The following is a 24,676-nucleotide window of genomic DNA, read 5'->3' on the forward strand; positions in this document are numbered from 1 at the left end:
CTCCAGTTTCCTTGAACTCTTAGAAATATGTTCAAGATGCTACTGGTAAAGACTCAGAAAGAAGTGAAGAGTATACTAGAGAAAACCTGTATCATCTTAGAGAATACTTAAATCATCACAAATACTTAATAGAAATACAGATGTTAAATGTGCTCCTGGTAAAAGGTGAGAAGGAAAGGAGAAACATGTTATTGAAATCTGAAAAAAGAAGCTCCTTGTTATATAGTAGCAGGAAGCTTAGCTGTATTGTGCCCTGCGATCATGTGGAAACTGAACTTCCAACAATGAACTTGCATATTGAGCGGAGATTTTTAAGCAAAGCATTGAAGGTATGACTTGTTTCTTCCTGCTGCTTATATTAAAAAATGCAAAAGGACAGAGATAAATTGAAGAAGGAATGTTTAGCCAAATAGAACCAGTACTTAAGATTTGGAAAAATAAAAAATAAAATAAAAAGATTTGGAAAAATCAGCTTATCTTGATTTCAGTAGATGCTAAAATTAGGAGATTAACTGCCAGCAAAGTGTGCTCTAGAAGAGAAAGCCAAGGGTGTGGGGTTTTGCTAGTGCTTGGAAGGATCAAATTTGCAGAGTATAAAATCACACAGAGGACTCTTTAAAGAGATTAGGCATGTGGCTCAGCCATCTCAGCGGAAGCCAGAAAGAGGGATGGGATTTTTCAGGACAGATCTGTGGAGAAGCCTCTTGTCTAATGGAGTGAATCCCTGTGATATACATGGGAGACCCACAAGGTCTTTGAGGATGTTATATCAACAGAAACTCCGCCAGCTTAAACTAAAAGGGACAGAGACAGGATAAAATGAAGGAAGGTGGTCCAACTCCCAAAATTATAATGACAGAAAAAAGACTGATAGAATTACTCAACTAGAAACACACACTATTCTTCAAGGAAAAGAAGGAATGACTCAAAGGGCTGAGCTGTGGGCCCAGATGGTGGAATCAACAGCCATAGATTATTCCCAGGTCTTGAAACCTAATGGAGTTTATTACTAGTATTTTGTAACTTGCTTGGGATCAGTGACTCCTTTTTTTTTATTATTATTATTCCTTTTATTTCATTTTTAATAGGAATATTTATAACTTGTATCTTACTTTTGTCACACCATTGGGTTTGGAGAACAGATAATTTGTTTTCTAGTTTCACAGGTTCACAGATGGAGACTTAATTCTGCTCCAGGATGGATCATACATAGTCACAATTATACCTGAGTTAGAGGATTTAGATGGTAAGATTTGGATCTTTTTAACTGATGATATTTAGATGAGATTTTAGATTTTGAGTTGATGCTGTAATGGATTGAGACCTTTGAGAATGTTTGGGTGGGTTGAATGTATTTTATAAGTGGATGGATGTAAATCTTTGGGGGCCAGAGAATGGACTATGTTAGGCTGAATAATGCCCCCTCCCCCAAAGATATCTGTATCAAATGGTCCAACAAGGAAAAATAAATGAAGATTGGTTCAGTTATATCTAGAATCAAGAATTACCAGACTATATATTTTTTAAGTTCACATTAAATAATTAACTCTCTGAGCTGTCATCTAAAGTGTTTTTCATTATGATTATATATTCTTTATCTCCTATAAAAGAAATACCCTATATCTGATTTTCAGAACCCCAAATATTTTAGCTATCTTAAAATAAGATTCTTAAATATCAAAAACATTGTAATTCACCTAAACTTATAGCATAAATACATGCCACATGTCATGTTGTAGTATGAATATATAGGAGATAAAAATGCAGAAATAAAAAAATACTTGAATGGTTTGGGCCAGTCTGGTTTTAATAATTATGTTGAAGACTACTCCTGTGCCCCAGAAATTTCTCTGTGGTATATATACACCTATTGCTAGTTATAATAATGGTCTACAATACAAATATTATAGCTGTTACAAAGGGAATTTTAGTAATATTCTCGTGGCCTTTAGGTATCTATGGTAGTGGTCAGCAATAGACCACTACCATTAAAGCTCACAGATTATCTATTTTGCTGTTTCTCTCTGAATCTGGAGAGAAAGGGGTTCTGTCATCTAAAAAAAATTCGTATTTTCCCCAATATGGATAAGGAGTGTAATTAAAGAAAAAAAAAAAAGATCAACACTCTACTTGTGATTAAATGTCATAACAATATACCAATGTTCATTCTGTTCTACAACATTATGGGCCAATAGGAGAAGACACTCAACAAAACTCAGTCCTAAACTTTAGTTCTATTTTGTCATAGAAAGGGAAGCCATAGCTGGGACAATATAGTCCATCAATTTCAAGATTTTCTACATTTTCTTAAAGAAAATCTGATTTTATAATAATTGCCCTATTAAATCTCAAAACAATTTGTGAGACTAATAAGCCAAACATTCTGATTTCAAAGATAAATTAATGGTTTCAAAACTTATGAGAAAGTAATTATATATTCTTCTTTTACTACATAGCCATACATTCAACTTATAATTTTCACCAGAAAAGGTCTTAAATTATTTTGTACTTTTAGAATATTTTGATTTCCATAGCTGTTGGCCCTTGATCACATAAAGTTTTGTTTGTTTTAAAGTGGAAGAGTAATGTGTCAACATATTGATTGTAAACCTTTCCCATTCAATGTCTCCATTTAATATCTTAAAATATAAATTTCTACCTTTGAGATACAGATCAATATTTTTTCCATGTAAAGCATTTCACCAACTCTAAAGGATAATGCTCATATTTGTTTTCTGTCTTAACTATGTATATTTTTTATTATTATTTATTTTTAAAAATTTTTATTTAAATCCAAGTTAGTTAATGGTAGTGTAATAATGGTTTCGGGAGTAGAATTTAGTGATTCATCACTTAAATATAACACCCAGTGCTCATCCCAACAAGTGCCCTCAATGCCCATCTCCCATTCAGCCCATTCTCCCTCCCAATACCCCTCCAGCAACCTTCAGTTTGTTCTCTATATTTAAGTCTCTTTTAGATAGAGAATGCTCTTAAAAAGAGTCTGAAATGATCAGTTCTACCAATTACACGTCAATAGTAAGACCTCTGGTTTAGAACTGACTTGGCATATTTACAGTTCATGGTTCAAAGATTTAAAGCATAGTTACAGAATGATTCAGGAATGTAGACATTTTTAAATAGAGGTACTTACTACTGGGTTCTATGTATGTGAGTTCTCTATAAAAACACTGTGATGTGGGGCGCCTAGGTGGCTCAGTCCATTGAGCATCCAACTTCGGCTCAGGTCATGATCTCACAGTTTGTGGGTTTGAGCCCTGCATCTGGCTCTGTGCTGACAGCTCAGAGCCAGGAGCCTGCTTTGGATTCTGTATCTCCCTCTTTCTCTGCCCCTACCCTGCTCGCTCTCTCTCTCTCAAAAATAAAAAATAATAATAAACATTAAAAAAATAAATAAAAAAATAAAAACCACTATGATATAGGGGCACCTGGGTGGCTTAGTCACTTAAGCATTCGACTTGAGCTCAGGTCATGATACCATGACCTGTGAGTTTGAGCCCTGCATCAGCTCTGTGTGGACAGCTTGGAACCTGGAGCCTGCTTCAGACTCTGTGTCTCCCTTTCTCTTTGCCCTCCTCCCATTCATGCTGTCTCTGTCTCTCAAAAATAAATAAATGTGAGAAAAAATATTTTAAAAAACACTGTGATGTATAACATAAGAATTTCAGTTTTTCTCATGTCAATTTTCTTCCTAACACAAATGTTTTTGTCCCCATTTGTACATTCCTTACAAATGTTCTATTAATATCTCAATTGTATAGATTGGCAGAACAAAACAGAATAAAACACACACAAAAACTGAGACACAGATATTAAGTAACTTTTCCAAAATCAAATAAAAAGTAATTGGTGCCACAAGAATTTGAGCCAAAACAACCCGAAGACAGAAGTCGTCATTTAATCTTCGCAATGATGAAAATGAAGGCACATACTTCATTTCATAATTAAACTGAGGCACATAAGAGTTTAATTTATGGAGAGTCAAACAATTAGGATGCAGCGCTGTAAGAATGTCAGTCCATGGTATCTAATTCCAGAAACCACAGTCCTATTTCAATACATCGCCACCTCGTTAGAAATTTGCCTTTTTAGAACCATTGACTACACAAAGCCATTATGTCTATGTATCAAAAAAACATTTCAATCGAGATCTCCTAGAAAGAAACATGGCTGTCAAATACCTCTCCATCCTTTGGGCAAGTAATGATTAAATGCTAATCTACTAAATGATAAAATCTTAATCTATTACCTTCCTCAGCCAAACCATTACCCAATACACATATACTTCAAGATAATGTGTCGCCTGTTGATTATTTCCAATTCCTTCTCCCTTGACTATTCTCATTAAAAAATGATAGAGTCAGAATCTACTGTAGTTGCTGTTTCTTAAAGTGGCTCACCCTCTTTGCACCCCAGCTCTTCCCCAAGGAATTTCCTGGCCTAACCACAGGTGTGGCAAAAACTAACTTCTGTTGTTATTTGCCTTGTTCTTAGAAGCCACCTTTGTATATATAACTAAGATGCATTATATGTGCTAATCACTGTTCTAGGCACTTTGCATATATCATAGCTTTTACTCAGCATACAATCTAGCTAAGGATGCATTTCCTTTTCTGTATAAGCAATATTGGAAATTACAGGCACGTTTTCCAAGACTGACTAGTAAGTGGCAGATCCAGGATTCAAATTAAGGTCAGTTTGCCTCAAAAGAGTATCCTATGTTCACTTAATCACACAGCTCCACAAAAACACCAACACATACCATTCTGCATATATAGATAAGGCTGAAGATAATGTATGTGTATCAATCAAAAACACACACATGATATGTATCCTTTGATATGTATTACTTTTGTTGCACATCATTTGCTTATATAGGTTATGTGTAGATAAGGGAATTTATTTAGAAAAACAAAACTCACTATAATGTTAAACAGCTTGAGATCTTTAAAGTCCAGATTTAAAATGATATAATAGGTCTTTGTGTGTGTGTGTGTGTATGGCTCCAATTTATGCTAGAAATGAAATATTTCTCAACAACTTGGAAAACCAAACATAAAAAAAAAATTTAAAGGGGCACCTGGGTGGCTCGGTCGGTTGAGCATCCTACTTCAGCTCAGGTCATGGTCTCACAGTTCGTGAGTACGAGCCCCACATCGGGCTCTGTGCTGACAGCTCAGATCCTGAAGCCTGCTTCAGATTCTGTATCCCCCTCTCTCTCCGCCCCCACCCCTGCTTGCACTCTCAAAAATGAACAAAATTTTTTTCTTTTAAATTAGAAAACCTCCTTTGATCAAAGTTTAAGTTAGCACACTTTTAAATTTTAAACCAGCAGTTTTTCTACCTCATATATGTCTATTTTAGCAATAGAATAGATACCAGTCAGCTGACTTATTTTTCAGCCAGCTGTGAAAATTTATTAGGAAAATATCATCCCTGTCTCCAGTACAAAAGACTGATTGAAATGTAAATTTCTATATGATTTCTGATAGCCACAAAAAATATAAAATATGGAGGTATTAACAGCATTATCTTCTCCTGTAAACACTTGAAAGACTTCAATTTTAAAAAGGCTTCAAGTCTTTCACAAGGTAACCATAGTAATGCAATAGGAAAAATGGAATTTCTGCCATTATTTAGTTCATTCTTTCCTATTTTATAAATATGATTTATACCTTTACAAGAATTGCTTTATCAATAAATTTCAATGCATTGCTTAGAGGCAAAAGTTTGAATTCCAATGGTTTTTTCAACTTCATCTTTTAAATGTTTAGAACATAAATTAGGCTAAAATTATTATCTTGAATTTTACTATGCTTACACAAGCATGCTGTTTCCTTGTATTCCAATTATGTCCCTTTGAATTTCTTAGTCCATGCTGTGATGAGTGTCCCATATGTTCAAGTTAATTGTATTTTTACAAGGAAAAATATGCCAAATCCAGAGAAAGAATTACATCTATACATTTACATATGGAATTGATCATGGGGACTCTACCTTTTCTTTTCCTTTTTTTAACAGCAGTTTGTATTTCAAATTTACAAACTTTTTTTTTTTTAAGAAGGCATGGTAAAATTGGAGTCAGTTGCAAATAAATTAAGAACTATTATACTAGGTAACTATGGCATAGATTTGCATAGCTGACATCACTAACCAGGGACTTTACTTTTTGAAAATGTCATAATTATTTTTGAGCATAAAAATCACAGAACTCTAATTCCTTTTAAAGATTTTAAGTTTATTTATTTTGAGAGAGAGAGCATGCATGCAAGCAGGGGAGGAGCAGAGAGAGAGAATCTTGAGCAGGCCCCATGCTGACAGCATGAAACCCATTGTGGGGCCTGATTCCACCAACAGTGAGATCATGATTTGAGCCGAGATCAAAAGTTAGATGCTCAACCTGACTGAGCCACTCAGGTGCACTGACAGAACTCTAATTCTGATACCGAATTCTGGTGTCACATGGTGTGAAATTTTGATATCAAACATTAAATTCTAGAGACAAATTTTAACCAAACAAAAACAAACAGTTCCTAGCAGTTCATTCCAAGTTCATTTGCATTCAGTTGACTTCTGTCATACAAAATGAAATGGTGTATTATTTTCCCCCTTCCAGGGTGCCTCCCCTGTATTATAGTTTGGTTTACTATGGGGTACACCATCAAGACCACATGAGACAAATGGAGGGAAAAAGATACATTCTAAGAGTAAAGATAATTTAAGTTCCTCAAAGGAAAGCCAACAACAAGAAATGAAATTATGTCATTTCTAGGAATGGAATATTAAATAAACTGATTTCTGAAATAAAACATGGGAAAACCCATGGTTCAGGGAAGACAGTAAGTAACTGCTGAAAGGACTTTGTTGCCATTGGTTTCACCTGATAGACTATCAGGCATTAATTAACCTGGTTCATTTATACACATAGGAGATGGCAACTAAATAAATATTGGATAGCTAGGAATGACTCATCTATTTGGGGAAAATGTATACCTCTACAGTGAATTTCAGTATAGGAACATAAGAAAACTTGAGATATTCTCTAATTTCCCTCTGATTTAGGGCTAGAATTTATGGCTCTGTGCCTCAATGGTTGTCAGCTGAACTGTTCCAGTGACCAGATGGAAACAGAATCCCTTTCCTGCTCAAGTTAGAAGAAAAAGAAAATCAACCAAACAATTAGCCAACACACACATGTATATGTCACAAAGCATTTTGCTGGATACTTTGAGGCCTACCGTAGAATAAGGCAGGACACTAATCCTGAGGATTTATACTTTTCCAAAGTAAATGCATATGCAGGCATCAATTCCTACACTAACTCTATATACACCAGAACACACTTAGGTATTCAAATTACTGTATATTTTTTAATTTGTTAAGTTTTATTTATTTATTTTTGAAAGACTGCAAGAGAACGAGAGAGAGAGAGAGAAAGAGAGAGCGTGTGCATGAGCAGGGGAGGCACAGAGAGAAAGAGAGAGAGATCCCAAGCAGGGTCCATGTTGTCAGCACGGACAGAGCTTGATGCAGGGCTTGAGCTCACAAACAATGAGATTAGGACCTCAGCTGAAATCAAGAGTCAGATGTTTAACTAACTGAAACACACAGGCACCCCATTGAATTACTGGATTTCTTAACAGCATTTGAAACTCTTCATCATTCTCTGCACTGGAATGCTTGGATGTATGTCTTTGGTTGTTTCCAAATTTGTTTTCAGGCAACCTGTACAAACTTCTCTACTCACATGGCTTCTATTTCCTCCCCAAACTCCATTCTTAACATGAATGTCTTCTGTACTCCACACTCTTTCATCCTTTCTACTCCTGAACCTCTCCATGTGAATGTCATATAGACAACCTGAGTTCAGCATTTCTAACATAGAAATCATGATCTTCTGTATAAGACTGCTGTGTCCTAGAGTTGGTATCTCAGCAAACATTATGAACATTAACTCATTCTCTCATCTGAAAATACAGTCATTATCTCAGACTCCTCATCCCTTCCTTTTAGATATGCCATCAACCAGCATTTTATCCAAATTATCTACCTCCCCATCAGATCCTTGATTCAACTCATCTTTCCTTGCTCAGATTAATGAAAATGCCATCTCCATTGATTTTTCTACAAAGCAACAGAGTAATTTTTTCTAAAACAGACATTTGATAAACTCTCTCCCCCACCTACATTCAGTCAATGACTGCAAATCTTTCAGGATAAAAGGAGTATATCTGTATCAATGACTTGCATGGTTCTTTTCTATGATCTGTGCTCCTCTTCATCTCTCATCCTTACCCTTCACTCTAAAGTTAAAGAGCACTAACCTGTGAATTCCCCACGCTCTTGTTCAACACAGATGCTCTGCATAAACTACTCTCTCTCCTTGTAACTCCTTGCTCCTATTCTCTCTTCACTTGCCTAATTCCTATTCATCATTCGGCATATGGTGTTCTGTAACTTCCATGGTTCTTGCAAATGTTCCGCTTCCTTACCTGCCTCTCAGACTAGAAAAGACTGGGCCATGGAAGAAAGCAGAATGCAGATAATTAGAAGGAAAGGAGGGAGAACACTGAGCAAGACCTGGCCAAAATAGAAACCATGTGCACCAGAGACTGGCCCTACTGCCCCAGCCATAGTTTAGGAAACCTGTCCAAGTGCTTAAAAGCACGAGGTTCTGTTCTAAGAGCTTAACGTATAAATCATTTACTCATCCCCAAAATCCTACTCTCATCCACATTTTATAGATCTGGGAAATTAAATGACATGCCTAGTGATAGATTCAGGATTTTAAATCATTCCATTTGACCTCGTGCTTGTCCTGGGTCTACAGGATTAGGAAATTTCTAAAATTACAGACTGAAGAATATGGGCTCATTACCACTGAATTGTTCCTGAAAAACAAAGAAAAATAGCATAATCTTCTCTCCTAGACATCCTTAGGGAACAAGAGGTGCTCTTTAGAAACCACAATCATAAAGATACAATTCTCATAAAATTCGAACAGGAAAGGAGATATCATATGACGAAAGATAAGAAAAGCATCTTGTTTCTTCTTTTCTAGGCCTACATATTTCTGTAGATGATTATATCACATCTCTGCCTTTTATTTTTCTTGCCAATTTTTCATACACCTTGTTCTGCATACTCATCATCTTTGATATTCTTTTGATATTTTTAAGAGTCTTTTAACAAAATTGAACAAAAATGGATTATCCATTTTATAACACTTTTAACAATGTTTGATTATTTTATGCCAGTATTGGCACATGTGGGAAGGACTGTCAACAATGAACTATGAACTCTTCATAGCTGGGTTTGCACCATACAAATTATCTCTTTTTGTGTCTAGTTTATTTTTCCTCAACAACATGATTATGCTATACTATCCCTACTGAGTATAATTCTCTAAAACTATATGATTTACCATTTAACCTAACTCAGGTTAAGAACTGTTCTTGTCATTTGGAAAGGTGTATAATGAATAAAAACTAATTTGTCATTTTTCTGATGCCTTCTGGGATGAATCCATTGTACTTCTAACAAGACATGAAAAAGACCAGCTTTCTTCTACCCTTTGGAAATTGCTCAGTAGAAAATACACTGGGTCTGCCTTGAAAGACCGCTGCAACACTGTCTTGGGATGGGGATGATGATGATGATATAGTCTCAGACACTACAATAAATTTCTTGTACAACTTTACTTAATCTTCACAAGTTTATAAAGTAAGCATTATCATCTCCAGTTTGAAGTTGAGAAAGTAAGTCTTAGATGTTTTAACTTGACATTATCATGCTCTTGGAACAGTGGTTTGAATTAGGTCTAACTTCCTCCAGATGTTATGAATAACCTGCCTCAAACAAGGACCCCTCTTGGGATTGTTCTCACTAGATAGGTACATATATCTGCTTGATAACAGTAATACCACTGTGTTAAAAAAAAATACATATTGAGGTCCTAAATGTCCTATACAAAGGCCCAGGACCAAGGTCTGTTGAAAACATTGCAAAAATTATTGAGCCAATGTTACAGTGATTCAGTTACTGCCAAATTCTAGGGGGAAAACAAGATGTGGCTTGTATATTCTTTCATTTATTTTGTACTATAAATAAAGTAACTCCCAGTTTATAAACAGAATTTTTGTTTTTATAGATTGATATAAGATAGAGTGGTTAGTTCTCCTTGAACTACATATATTTCCATCTTTTGATAAATAAAATCTTCCTTATATCTAAGTCTTGTTGTTTATAAAGCTATAATTCACAAATGCCCTTTGAGATATATATGCATATTTTAAATCCAAGAACACAACTCAAGCTCTATTTGCATACATGATCTAGATACAACTTTATTAATTTATTTTTCCTCTATTAAAATTAAGACTCTGTATAACCCTGAAAAAAAAAAAAAGATAAATTGCTACCAAAAAGTAGGTTTGGAACTTGAGTAAAATATTGTTAAACTCAGAATCAAATACAGAGCATTCTGATGTTTAAAATATAAATATGAATGTATAATAATAAGAATTACATGAAATCAGCAAATTGTGATGATATAAAACAGAAATTGATATTACTTTTAATTATTGCAATTATTTTATAAAAATAATTCTGCAACCATAAATAAAGCATACCTTGTGTTCTTGCTTTAAGTTTAATTTTGCATTATCTTTTAATTATGATTTTTAACTCTACATTATTAATTCTGGTTCAGCATTCTGGGCACTTTAAATTATTAATGGATGGGAGCAGGCAACTGAAAGCTCAAAACTCTGAACACTAGAAACTCCATATATATATAGAAAGAGAGAGAAAGAGAGTGCGCGCGCGTGCTGTACACAGTCACACTTCAACCTCCCATTCTGCAACTTTAGAAGACAATTAAGATATAATACATTAATTCCCCCTACCACCACCACTTCTTAGCAGAAAAATTGGAGGTGCCACTACAATAATTAAACAACTGGGAGAGATTAAATTATGAGGGAAGATTAAGAAACTAAACATGTATAACTTGGCTTAGTCAAAACAACTGAGAGGGATACGAGTAATTGTTGTCATATTTGAACAAGATCTTCAAAAAATAGAAATTGTTTACCTCATGGTGACAGGCAATAGAAATTAAAGGAAACATTCAAACAAAAATCATTAATAAGTAATTTTATGATAATTTCATATGTGTGTTGTTAAACTATACTTAGAAAAAATTAAAATTGAGTAATGTAACATTCTTGCCTGGGTCAAGTTTTCTCAATTTCATAAGCAGTCATTTTATAAATAAACATTTTTTCTCTTTCTTGATAATCAGGCATGTTTAAACATTACACCTAACATGGCACAAAAACAGACACATAGACCAATGGAATAGAATAGAAACCCCAGAACTAGACCCACAAATGTATGGCCAACTCATCTTTGACAAAGCAGAAAAGAACATCCAATGGAAAAAAAACAGCCTCTTTAACAAATGGTGCTGGGAGAACTGGACAGCAACATGCAGAAGGTTGAAACTAGACCACTTTCTCACACCATTCACAAAAATAAACTCAAAATGGATAAAGGACCTAAATGTGAGACAGGAAACCATCAAAACCTTAGAGGAGAAAGCAGGAAAAGACCTCTCTGACCTCAGCCGTAGCAATCTCTTACTCGACACATCCCCAAAGGCAAGGGAATTAAAAGCAAAAGTGAATTACTGGGACCTTATGAAGATAAAAAGCTTTTGCACAGCAAAGGAAACAACCAACAAAACTAAAATGCAACCAACGGAATGGGAAAAGATATTCGCAAATGACATATCAGACAAAGGGCTAGTATCCAAAATCTATAAAGAGCTCACCAAACTCCACACCTAAAAAACAAATAACCCAGTGAAGAAATGGGCAGAAAACATGAATAGACACTTCTCTAAAGAAGACATCCGGATGGCCAACAGGCACATGAAAAGATGTTCAGCGTCGCTCCTTATCAGGGAAATACAAATCAAAACCACACTCAGGTATCACCTCACGCCAGTCAGAGTGGCCAAAATGAACAAATCAGGAGACTATAGATGCTGGAGAGGATGTGGAGAAACGGGAACCCTCTTGCACTGTTGGTGGGAATGCAAATTGGTGCAGCCGCTCTGGAAAGCAGTGTGGAGGTTCCTCAGAAAATTAAAAATAGACCTACCCTATGACCCAGCAATAGCACTGCTAGGAATTTATCCAAGGGATACAGGAGTACTGATGCATAGGGCCACTTGTACCCCAATGTTCATAGCAGCACTCTCAACAATAGCCAAATGATGGAAAGAGCCTAAATGTCCATCAACTGATGAATGGATAAAGAAATTGTGGTTTATATACACAATGGAATACTACATGGCAATGAGAAAAAATGAAATATGGCCTTTTGTAGCAACGTGGATGGAACTGGAGAGTGTGATGCTAAGTGAAATAAGCCATACAGAGAAAGACAGATACCATAAGGTTTCACTCTTATGTGGATCCTGAGAAACTTGACAGAAACCCATGGGTGAGGGGAAGGAAAAAAAAAAAGAGGTTAGAGTGGGAGAGAGCCAAAGCATAAGAGACTGTTAAAAACTGAGAACAAACTGAGGGTTGATTGGGGGTGGGAGGGAGGAGAGGGTGGGTGATGGGTATTGAGGAGGGCACCTTTTGGGATGAGCACTGGTGTTGTATGGAAACCAATTTGTCAATAAATTTCATATAAAAAAAATAAAAAAATTAAAAAAAAGTCAAAAAAAAATAAAAAAAAATAAACATTACACCTAACAGTTTTACTTTGTTATATTAAAATTTAACATGGCATTCTTTCAAGATTAAACATTTATAGTTAATAATAACTTGACCATTTCATTTCTACTTTATTTTAGTAAACCACAAATAAACACTGTAATCAGCATAAATTTGTCATGCCTCACATTTAGGCTTAAAAATGAAGGTGTGGAAAAAAAAATGAAGGTGTGCTAGTTGGACTATTGGCTAATGGTTTGTAAACTAAGGTTCATAAAACACAGTAGGCCACCGAATCAGTCAAGCATTTCTTTCTCAGAGGTATGGGGTTGCTGTTAGCTCTGTTCTCATTTGCTCTCTCTTTTAATGTTCTGGGAAGAGATGGTAAAAGTGGCAGTTGTTACTTTCATATTGCATTTGACATGTACGTAGGGATTATGATTTATTCAAAAAATATTAAGTTACCCAAAGTAGTATTGTAAAGTACTGATGGAAAGGGAAATGTGAAAACAAATTAAAATGCTTCTCATAAAAGATTATAGCAAAATTGGTAATGTAACACAGGGCTTATATACCTGGTTACTTCCTGGATGCCTTAGGCCTTATTGGTAATGTTGCACGAATACACAACTCAGACTGTGTCAGTTTGTTGTGGCCACCTGACCATCAACCATGCTTGGAAAAAAATCCAGAATCAATAAGACTACAGAACTACAGATATTCTTCTACAAGAAAGAATTGGCACAATTAACATAAAACTGGCTACAAATGGCATTCAAAACCAGTAGAAGATTAAGTAGCAAAAACCACAATGGCCCAGAATGTGGTGAAGAGATAGCACACTATTACATAGAATGACAGTAATTTCTCTCTTAGAGGAATAGGGGCTTCTCTGCAGAAATGCTCAAATACCAGCAGCCTCATGAAACATTCTTACTTTGTGCCTACATTTTTGAACACATTCAAATTTTTGGTAGGGGTTGACAGTAATTTTTATTCAAAGAATGCCTCCATGGGGTTTGGAACCCCCATAGAGCTGGGAAAACTGTGGTGAGCAAGGCAAATGAGAATGTGCACTCACACATCTTCCTGCTTAGTAGGGAGTTCAGACAATTAAACAAAGGATAACAATAAGGAATGATGAGTATGGTATAGGGTGCTCAAAAACCTACATCAAGTTAGCTTTGTAAATCCAAAGATCAGGGAAGGCCTACCTGAAAAAAAATGCTGACAAAGTAGAAACCAAAAGGACTCACTGGCTGTCGAAGTGAGACCCAGGTATAAAATCTGTTAAGAGTACTATAAAAAGGAAAGAAGGAAGGGAGCGAGGGAGGGAAATAAAATGTGTTTGAATCTAACAGATTTTGTTCTAACAAGTCCGTCAGAGTTTGCTTAGGACATATTTAACCAGTTAGGCCAATCAGATGGTAACTGGGTTATGAAATACACTTACCTCTGAGCTTTAAGTAATAGCTAGAGGCTTTCAATACTCTACAGAATACCTTATTTAAATTTCTCTGATTACTTCACCGAGCTAGATCATATTGTAATCAGAAATTATTCAATAGTAAATGAAATATGTTTGTGCCCACACAGCAGATCTTCCAAATTTTAGGAAAATTTGAGGGGAAAAAAATTATTCAAAAAAGGCTCAGGGCATTAACTTGGAGCCATGAATCTCAAACCACCACTCTTACTGAAATTCTGATTCTGGCAATCTGGGCTGGGCTCAATCCTTTGCACTTTTCACTAAAACTTAAGAATTATTTTGATGTGTGTGTTCCAAATCCACACCTTGAGAAATGAGAGGATATGCTACATATAGAGGTAGAAGTTGAGACAATGTACTCACTCCTTTTCTCCTCTCTTTCATCAAAGTCCTAGGCAAACCCATAGGAATTGAGGTAAGTTTCTCTTTCTTTTTACATACCCTAAACCCTATTCATAGGAAAGAGAGAAAGAGCAGTACTTCCCAAGCCCTGATGCACCTAAGAATAACCTGGAGAGTTATAAAAGCAGACAGATACTCTGGCTCTATCCCTGGAGACTGGTCTGTGTAGGTCCCCAGCAGTAGTTTAAGTTGCCCTGTGCTGATTTTAATATGTATGGTGTTGGGGTGGGGAGCAAAACACAGGCAAAAGGTAAGGGAAACCGATCAGCATTCATTTTGCTACAGTTTCTTTACTAGAAGTTTTATTTTGTTTAATATTCACATCATTTATAGTATTATTAATAAGCCTAAAGGTTGATCACTCAAAAGGTACAGAGTCAGGATTATAATTTTGAGCTGGTTAATTTAATGCTCTCGTTTATTTTTAGTTTGTTTTGTTTCTAACCCCAAGACAAACCATTCTTGATTTTTTAAAAAATATTTAACCTGTAATCTGCTACCACCCTAGATCACCTCTCCCGTGCTGAGATAAGCTTTTACATGGTGGCATGGCTTACCAGTCAAAAATTTTCTGCTTTAGAGAGGTTATATATTTTTCTGTTGCATAGTACTTGACATGTACTCAGAAATGTCAGATTTTTTAAAAGTTTATTTAGGTTTTTTATTTTGAGAGAGAGAGAGAGACTGAGCATGCATGGAGGAGGCGCAGAGAGAGGAGACACAGAATCTGAAGCAGGCTACAGTCTCTGAACTGTCAGCACAGAGCCCAACGTAGGGCTCGAACTCATGAACCACAAGATTATGACCTGAGTTGAAGTCAGATGCTTACCTAAGCCACACACGCACCCCAGTAATGGCAGAAATGTTAAATGGCATCTCTCGTGGTGTTTTTTTTTTTTTGAAAGAATACGGATTTTGTTGTATTTTGAACTACGTTGCATTCTAAAAATGTTACAGATAGAAAAAATGACACTTGATACTAGAGATGGTAAAACGGAAACAAAGATGGCATTATTACATGGATCAAATGAAGAATATGCTCTTTCTAGCGCCCATTGTTTTGACACTTGCTAATTCATTGTATGTTAGGAAGAAGAGTAAACCAAAGAATAATCATTGTATTGTAGAACTATACCATTGAAGCTTGTGTCTAAATGTGTGGTTTACTATGTGAAGAACTAAAGAGATCCTTGAAGTTATTGCTTTACCCATAACTTTCCTGCAATCTAAAGTACTCCTGTCAATTTTTATTTTTTTTTAATTTTTAAGTTTATTTAAGAGAGACAGAGAGAACAAGCAGGGGAGGGGAAGACATAGAGGGAGAGAGAGAATCCCAAGCAAATTCTGCACTGTCAGTGCAGAGCCCGATGTGGGGCTCGAACTCATGAACTGTGAGATCATGACCTGAGCCGCAACCAAAAGTGAGACACTTAACCGACTGAACCACCCAGGTGCCCCCTCATTCAACTTTTGGTAAGAATATAGCATACTGGGGAAAACTTTTAAAAAATAGCAGAGTTATTAAATTTCTATTGATACTAAAATATAACATTAAGATACCATCACCTTCAACATGACTGCAACATTCTACTCAAGCCCCTTGCAAAGGCTGGCCTTTGTTGCCTGTCGTCACTAGCAGAATAAACTCATAAGAAGAGATACCTTGTTGATTTTATTTATATCCATATTCCCAGTGCCTAGAGCAGCTCCTATCACAGAGCATGTGCTCAGCAAACATTCATTGAATGAATAAAGCAAAACACAAAAGGAAGCATTACCTTTGGTGTTAAGATTTAGTTTTTCTAAAATTGCAACCTCAAATGGCCTAATATATTGAGCTAAAAATTCTTTAGAAATTTATTCTAATTTTTACTTTAATCTAGGATATTATGTACATACATATGGGAAAATTATACTATAACTTGAAATAACATTTTGTATGCCAAATCCCCTTACATAAGTCTATTTCTAAACCTTTAGATATTTGACTTCCATGCACATCTTAAGATACATATCCGGGGGTGCCTGGGTGGCGCAGTCGGTTGGACGTCCGACTTCAGCCAGGTCACGATCTCGTGGTCCGTGAGTTCAAGCCCCGCGTCAGGCTCTGGGCTGATGGCTCGGAGCCTGGAGCCTGTTTCCGATTCTGTGTCTCCCTCTCTCTCTGCCCCTCCCCCGTTCATGCTCTGTCTCTCTCTGTCCCAAAAATAAAAACGTTGAAAAAAAAATTTAAAAAAAAAGAGAAAAGCCATGTGCCAGCCCTTCTAGGAAGTCACCTTGTATTCACAATACAAATCATGCACTCCTTTCGTATGCTACTTCACTCAAAGAGTCTGGATTCACATCTTGACCCCATCATTTGTAACCTAGACATTCTTGTGAAAGTACCTAAACCTCAGTTTCCCCAAGAATATGCCTCATAGAATTGTGAGGATTACAGGCATTAATTCAAGGAAAGTACTTAGAGCAGGGCCTGGAAGCTATTTAATAGATGACATTAATATTTTAAAAAATAATTTACATCTTCTTTCATATCATATCACCCTGTAATTTTCAGCCTGTTAGTCTTTCCATGCTAGACCATAACATTGGAAAGGGCAGTATTTTCTTCTTTTAGATTTCTAGTACCCACAACAGTATCTGGCATAATTCAATTTTCAACATTTATTGAATTCCTGTTACTTACATAATTTGGTGCCTCACCTGAATTTATAAAAAGATAAATTGTTCCAATCATTAAGTAGCTTATAGTGTATTTGGGGAAGTAAATCACATACAAAACATTGGGAATTATGCTGATTTCAATACCCAATGCTGAATTAGTTCCACAGACTAAAGACAATGTGTAAGGTGAAGGCAAGCACAATATTCAAGGATAGAAAGAACTGGGGAATATTCTTGAACAGAAGACCTTGGAAGGGATGTTAAAATGGTGGTATGTATTAATGAAGGCATTAAGTGAACAACACTGGATAAAATGGCATGGAGATAGGGACGATCAGGGTAAGATCAACGTGGCTTATGAAGGTTCTTATAGGAGAACAGTAAAACTCAGGGTTTGCGAACGCCAATGCTTATAGGCAGGTGAAATGAGTGAGTCAAATGGACCAGGTATAAGGCATGAATATGAGGTTATGGCAAACTAGATGGTCTTCTCCTCTGAGTACCAGAAACAGCAAACCCCCAGTTATAACTATTGTTTCATGGAGATGAAGAACAATGTTACTAGAATGTGTTTTAAAAAAAAAATGAGATACCTTTTAATTTTTAAATAGGAGCAACTATTTTTTAACATTTTAAAAAACACTGTGTAGATGAAACAAATTATGCTTGCCAGAGACTGCTGGCTTCAGCTGCCAACTGGTAACCTCTGGAAAAGTTTGAAGTTGCATGTCCTGGTCTAATTGCCAGGGGAGATGTTTATAATCCACGGGTTAGGAAGGAGCCATCAAAGGTTTTTTGAGAAGTGTTACATGCTCAGGAATATTTTAAACAGATATTTCCAGGAAATTGTTTGTAAGATGGATTACTGAGGGAAAAAAGTCAAGCAACATGTCCAGTTTAGAAATTAATGTTGAAAATTACATGTCAAAGTATTACAGCCAAAACTTCAGTGTTAGTGCAGAACTATGAAGAGAGTGATCTAAGGTTCAAAGCAAACCACTTAAGCCCCTCTCTAATTTTAACGGATTCAAATTAGCACAACTTGGGCAGACAAAAAATTGCTCCCATTTCTCTTATTTCTCCTTTAATCATGAGATTTACCTAAGTGAGCTCATTAAAAGGAAACCCTGTCTCACCAAATGAACCTTGCCATTTTGTGCAATAATTATAGCACAAAAGGAAAGGTTAATCTGATTACACATAATAGGATAAACAGAACATTTTCAACATCTATGCTAAGCAGTCCTGAATGCTTCTTATATATACTCGAGTAAGTACAATTACTTAGGATTCTCAGTAAAAGTCTTTGCACTCAGGCTTTTGAAAGTTAGAGGAGTACAAATAAGCAGCTATCATTTCCAACCTAAGGGCAGAATATCATATTGGAGTATATACAAGGTATTATAAGGGACCTCTTGACTAAAGATTTTGCATGTTGTTGCAAAGACATCTACAAAAGACAATTCTGTGTTTACTCTTCAGTGATAAAGCATAATTACCTGGCTTTCTTTCTCCAGGGTGTTAAATTACAAAGCAATGGTTAATCTATGGTTTCTGTTAGTCTGTTTTTTATGAATTAATAACACACTGATTATGGGTAATTCTCTTTCTTATGAAATTAAAACTTTCACAGGAACATCATTCGACTCAATGGTTTGCATTGCTCCCAATACAGGGAGAACACCATTATGGATGTATGCCAAGGCACTTTGCTTTGCTGGCTCCCTGAGTTTGAGAGAGTTATCATTTTTAATTTTGAAGTCCTTTCATTCAACTCCCACACACTTATCCCTGTCTTGGGTCTCTTGAAATGAATTCTGCAGCCAGAAAAATACACTGAAATCATTCCATTCCTTTGGCACTTCCCACAATAGTGTTGCTGGGAATGCACATATAACAAAGTACAATGTGGGAAATGGGGTTCTACTGACCTAACACCATGTTCACTTGTAAAAGAGCTGGTTATGTTGGTTTGGGGAGAGCAACTCAATTTCCTCAAACTATTCTTCCTAAGCTATCCTGATATACTCTGATGTAAGAAAATTTCTCATTACAAAGGATATTTGAAGTTGCCACACCCATTCTACTGCTTAATATTTCCTCCTCCGTATTTTACCAATTCCTTCTGGTTCCCTAGTGATTCTGATGAGAGATGTTACACATAGTTTAATGGCAGACACTCAAGTTCAATTAAAAGGAAACCAAGTTAAATAGTCCATTTTTGATGAGAGAAAGTTAAAAATGATGAACTCCTATGATAACATGATGTTCTTGGTGAGTAACTTATTTGCATTAATGCTTAGATCAGGAATATTTTTGAAAGTCCATGTAGTACCATGACATGTTGAGATTTTATTCCATCACATTTCTGTTCTGTTTCATTTACTAACTTTTCTTTTATTCAAAATGCTATCAATTAAAATGCTTTATTAACCAGAACTTCTAAACTGAGCATGTAACAGTGGTTTAAAAAAAATCAACTGGACGGGGCGCCTGGGTGGCGCAGTCGGTTGAGCGTCCGACTTCAGCCAGGTCACGATCTCGCGGTCCGTGAGTTCGAGACCCGCGTCAGGCTCTGGGCCGATGGCTCGGAGCCTGGAGCCTGTTTCCGATTCTGTGTCTCCCTCTCTCTCTGCCCCTCCCCCGTTCATGCTGTGTCTCTCTCTGTCCCAAAAATAAATAAAAAACATTGAAAAAAATTAAAAAAAAAATCAACTGGAAACACAATACCATGTTTTGAAGTGCCTTCTGAATTATCCAGGAAGTATGTGTACTTTTATTATCTAATCCATTTTATTCAGCGTAACATAGAAAACCCTCCAGGTACTTGAATTTGAAATTTAAGCTTTAAACTTTTCTTAAGGCCCTTAGAGAACCATATAAGTTCAACTGCTTCTTGCTCCCCACTGCTACCCAGTTGCAGACCACCTCTTCATCCCCTAGGCATTATGTAACATGCATAATGCATATTGAGCTTGCATTTTATCTTCCTTGTTAAAAATAAGCTTAGTAGTCCTTCCAGATTAGATGCCTGAAAGCATCCAATTGATATTTTCTTCCCAACATCATTATTGTCCTGTCAGTTGGCTCTTCTCACTACGTGACTCTCTCTTTAAGGATCCACCCATAGCTTATCATGTCATTAACCATTATCTAGTATAATGGGTTAGATCTCTCTTCTAGGCTGCTCATATGACCTCCAAATTCATATTTTCAATTGCCTATTGGACATGATCATTTAATACCCATTTGATAAGTCAAACTCAAAGGACATAAAATAGAGCCCCTTTTACGCTCTCATTTTACAGATGTATCGTGTAGAGCACTGATTATGTAAAAGCATAATATATTGCTTAACCGTAACACCTGTTCTATTGGTCGTTTACCATGTGCTAAGTAGCAATCTAAAGTGCTTATATATATACTATCTCATTTAATTCTTACAACAACTTACAAGAAAATGCCTTACATAACCTCATTTTACAGGGACAACTGAGGCATAGCTGTTAAGTAGCATTCTGAAAGCCGTATTTATAGTAGACAGTTGTGCCAGTATTCAAACCAAGTAGTTTGACTCTGGAATCACTGTATTTAACACTTTAACTTCCTTGCCATAATCAGGAGAACCTGAGCTTGAAAACTAATGTCTGCTATTTACTATGGATAATCAGATTTCCCTACAGAGTTCATATGAGGAAAGCCCCTTATTTCAGATGATTATCCCCTTCCTATTCTGAGACTTTCCCAGTTTCAGCACTAAATGTCCTATGTCTCAAGAACCTTCTGAGACTTGGACAAAACTGGAAGATACTCTACATATGGGTAGTGTTTAATGGATTGTTTTTCCTACTCAAATTCATTTTACTAACACTGTGGTAATGCTACTTCTGTAAGTCCTTCCACCAATTTCCTCTATTCCCACAGTATTGCTTCAGGAAGGATAATTTTATAACTGCCATTTAGTTAGTGGGTTACTGGGTGCTAGGCACTCTTCATTAACTCAAATATTATATTTCACAGATGAGATACAAAACTTTGAAGAACTCCAGTGTCTCTTCCAAGGCTACACATCTAATAAGTGATGAAGCAGGAACTGAAAGAAGTCTGTTGGACTCCAAACAGTTTCCATGCTTTTCAACTTCCTCCATATTTACCATGATTCTGTTGAGCTAATCATGACAGGTCTGTTCTTAAAACGTTTAATGGATACCTAAATAATATAACTGATAACTGGCATTCAAGGCATATTACCACCTGTCCCCGAGCTACACTGTCAGCTTCATTTTTTCTTTAATTTAGTAGTAACGGACAACATGGATGGCCTAGAGGGTATTATGCCAGGTAAGTCAGACAGAGGAAGACCAATACCATATGATTTCCCTTACATGTGGAATCTGAAAAACAAAGGAACAAAAAAACAAAAACAGACTCATAAATATAAAGAACTTGTGGTTCCCAGAGAAAAGAGGGGTAAGGGATGGGCAAAATTGGTGAATATGATTAAGAGGTACAAAATTCCAGTTGTAAAATAAGTAAGTCCTAGAGATGCAAAGTACAGTATGGAGAAGAGTACAGTCAATAATACTGTAAAAATGTTGTATGGTGATAGATCGTAACTATACTTATTGTGGTGAGCACTGAGTATAGAATTGTCAAATCACTATGTTGTACACTGGAAACTAATGTCAACTATCCTTCAATAACAATTTTTTTAAAAGTAAATAGAACAGGGGCGCCTGAGTGTCTCAGTCGGTTGAGCGTCCGACTTCAGCTCAGGTCATGATCTCACCGTCTGTGAGTTCGAGCCCCGCGTCGGGCTCTGTGCTGACAGCTCGTAAGCTGGAGCCTGCTTCTGATTCTGTGTCTCCCACTCTCTCTGCCCCTCCCCCACTCGTGCTCTGTCTCTGTCTCAAAAATAAATAAAAACATTAAAATAAAAAAAAATAAATAAATAAATAGAACATGGCAATGTACATAGCAGGAGATATTCATATTGAAATTTTAGTGTGCTTGAGTGAATAAAGTCCAAAATCTTTAAAGTAACTCTGATAATCTTTCATGCTACCAAACTACAACACAATCTTTTCAACTACATACTACTTTCCATTTCCAATGGAATACTTATTTGACCCCAACACTGAGCAATAAATTAGGACAATTTCAAGTCTTAATGACTTTGGCCATGTGTACCTTTTGACTGGGTTGTCTTCCCCACCATCACATCCTTCAAGAAGGGCAGATGACATTCCTTGTGCCTCATTTTTTTTTAATTTCAAGAAAACTTCTGTTTTTTATGAAATTTTTACCTTATTTTTATGAAATTTTAAGATTTAAATTGTAGTTAGTTAATATGCAAAGCAATACTGGTTTCAGGAGAATTCAGTGATTCATCACTTACATGCAACATCCAGCGGTCATATCACAAGCGCCCTCCTTAATATCCATCTAGCCCATCTCCCACCCACCTCCCTCCATCAACACTATTTGTTTGCTAACACTGAGTCTCTTGTGGCTTGTTTCCCTCTCCTCTTCCCCCCTCCTTCCCATATGTTCATCTGTTTTGTTTCTTAAATTCCACATGAGTGAAATCACTTGGCATTTGTCTTTCTCTGATTATTTCACTTACCATAATACATTCTAGGTCCAGCCACATAATTGCAAATGGCGAGATTTCATTCTTTTTGATTGTGCCTCAACTTCTTAAACTGAAAAACATCCTAGCTGATCCCTGGAGTTGTTAAGAAAAGTATTTAAATACAGAAAGCAATGAAATCCTAACAGTTATGATTTTCAATTTTTTGACATTGCTTCCTAATATGCTATTAGGCTAAGAAAAGCATGCATTATGTAAAATTTGCATAACCTCAAAAAATTAGGGAAAATGTTTTTAATCACCTCTAAATCCATTATATCAATTATACTAACATTTAACTCCAAACACTGCTTCAATGCTTAGAATACTGGATTCTATTCTATAAATAATTTTTATTTTTTTAATTAGTCAATATATACCCTTGATTACCAGAGTTTTAAGTGGTTAAGTCATATGCTGTAGAGATTTAATTTCCATTATCTCTACTTTTCCTATCCTATTCCATTATCAACAGAAAATAGATTATCAAATGTAAGCAACAAAAGAAATATAGGGACCAAACAAATATGGATAAGTCATAAATTACAGATCTTTGAATACATATCAGCATTGGTAAAATCAGTGCAATTTAAATGTATTTGCATTAGGGTCACCTGAGTGGCTCCTATGGTTAAACATCCAACTTTTGCTCAGGTCATGATCTCATGGTTCATGGGTTCCAGCCCCACATAGGGCTCTGTGCTGACAGCCCAGAGCCTGGACCCTGCTTTGGATTCTGTGTCTTCCTCTCTCTCTGCCCCTCCCGGGTTCGCACATGCGCGCACGCTCTCTCTCTCTCTCTCACAAGAAATAAAGAAACATTAACATTTTTAAAATGCATTTGCATTAATAAAGATAGATATACATACACACTTCTGGAATGGTGGCAGTTGTGCTTATTTGTCACTGTCTCATATATATCAACGCTAGACATTATCTATCCTAAATGCTACTGGGACAGTGAGAAAGGCAAAGACCAAGACCAAGGATCACGCCTTTCTGCTCCTCATTCTGAACAGTCAGGGGCTAGACACAAAAGGTCTTACCATTCATTCTCAACATCCCCAGAAGTGAGCCATCAAAATCCATTCCTAGAAAGGATTGGATACCAATCATCTATACCCTATTGTGATTTATAGTACAGTATTTTCATTCCTGGGAATGTTTGGTCCTTGAAACCCATCTCTAATACTAGAAATGTCCTGTTTAAAGGATTGGGGATGTCAGAGAGAAGTTTTGTCAAGTTCCTGGAGGCACTCCTGTAATTACTGTATGCACACAGCCATGCATGGAAAGCTAGTTGTGTCAGCACTGCTGTTGAAAATATGTTTTTGTTAATGTCCTTTAGTGAAAAAATATTTACTCAGTGTCTGTTAGGTACTGTGGATATAGAAATGAACCAAGCTGCGGTGTAGCTATGTTGACAAACATGGGGACCATGTAACAGTTATACAATGAAATGGATGCTATGATAGAGACAGATGTAAAATCCCCTGGAAGTGTGAGAGAGAGCTTGGCTGATTTACTCAACAGGTATTTACGGAAATCTAACAGTGTTATGTATTGTTCTAGGTGCCAAATTTTACACAAAAATATTTTTATACTAGAAAATGAAGACCTTCCAACATTTGCTGGAGTTTTTTCCCCTCATTTATAAAAATCTTTGTGTTGCGTCAACTAATGTTTTTGAAATACTGAAGAAAACTGTGATGTAACTGGTATGTTAGTTTAAGC

General features: G+C 36.2%; 1 protein-coding gene across 1 annotated transcript in view; it reads right to left on the reverse strand.

The window, feature by feature from the left end:
• Positions 1-24,676, reverse strand: part of LRP1B (LDL receptor related protein 1B) — a 1,940,511-nt gene that overhangs the window by 1,418,494 nt on the left and 497,341 nt on the right. The gene's annotated exons all lie outside the window — the stretch shown is intronic.

Source organism: Felis catus, chromosome C1 (genome assembly GCF_018350175.1).
Source record: "Felis catus isolate Fca126 chromosome C1, F.catus_Fca126_mat1.0, whole genome shotgun sequence".
NCBI lineage: Eukaryota > Metazoa > Chordata > Mammalia > Carnivora > Felidae > Felis > Felis catus.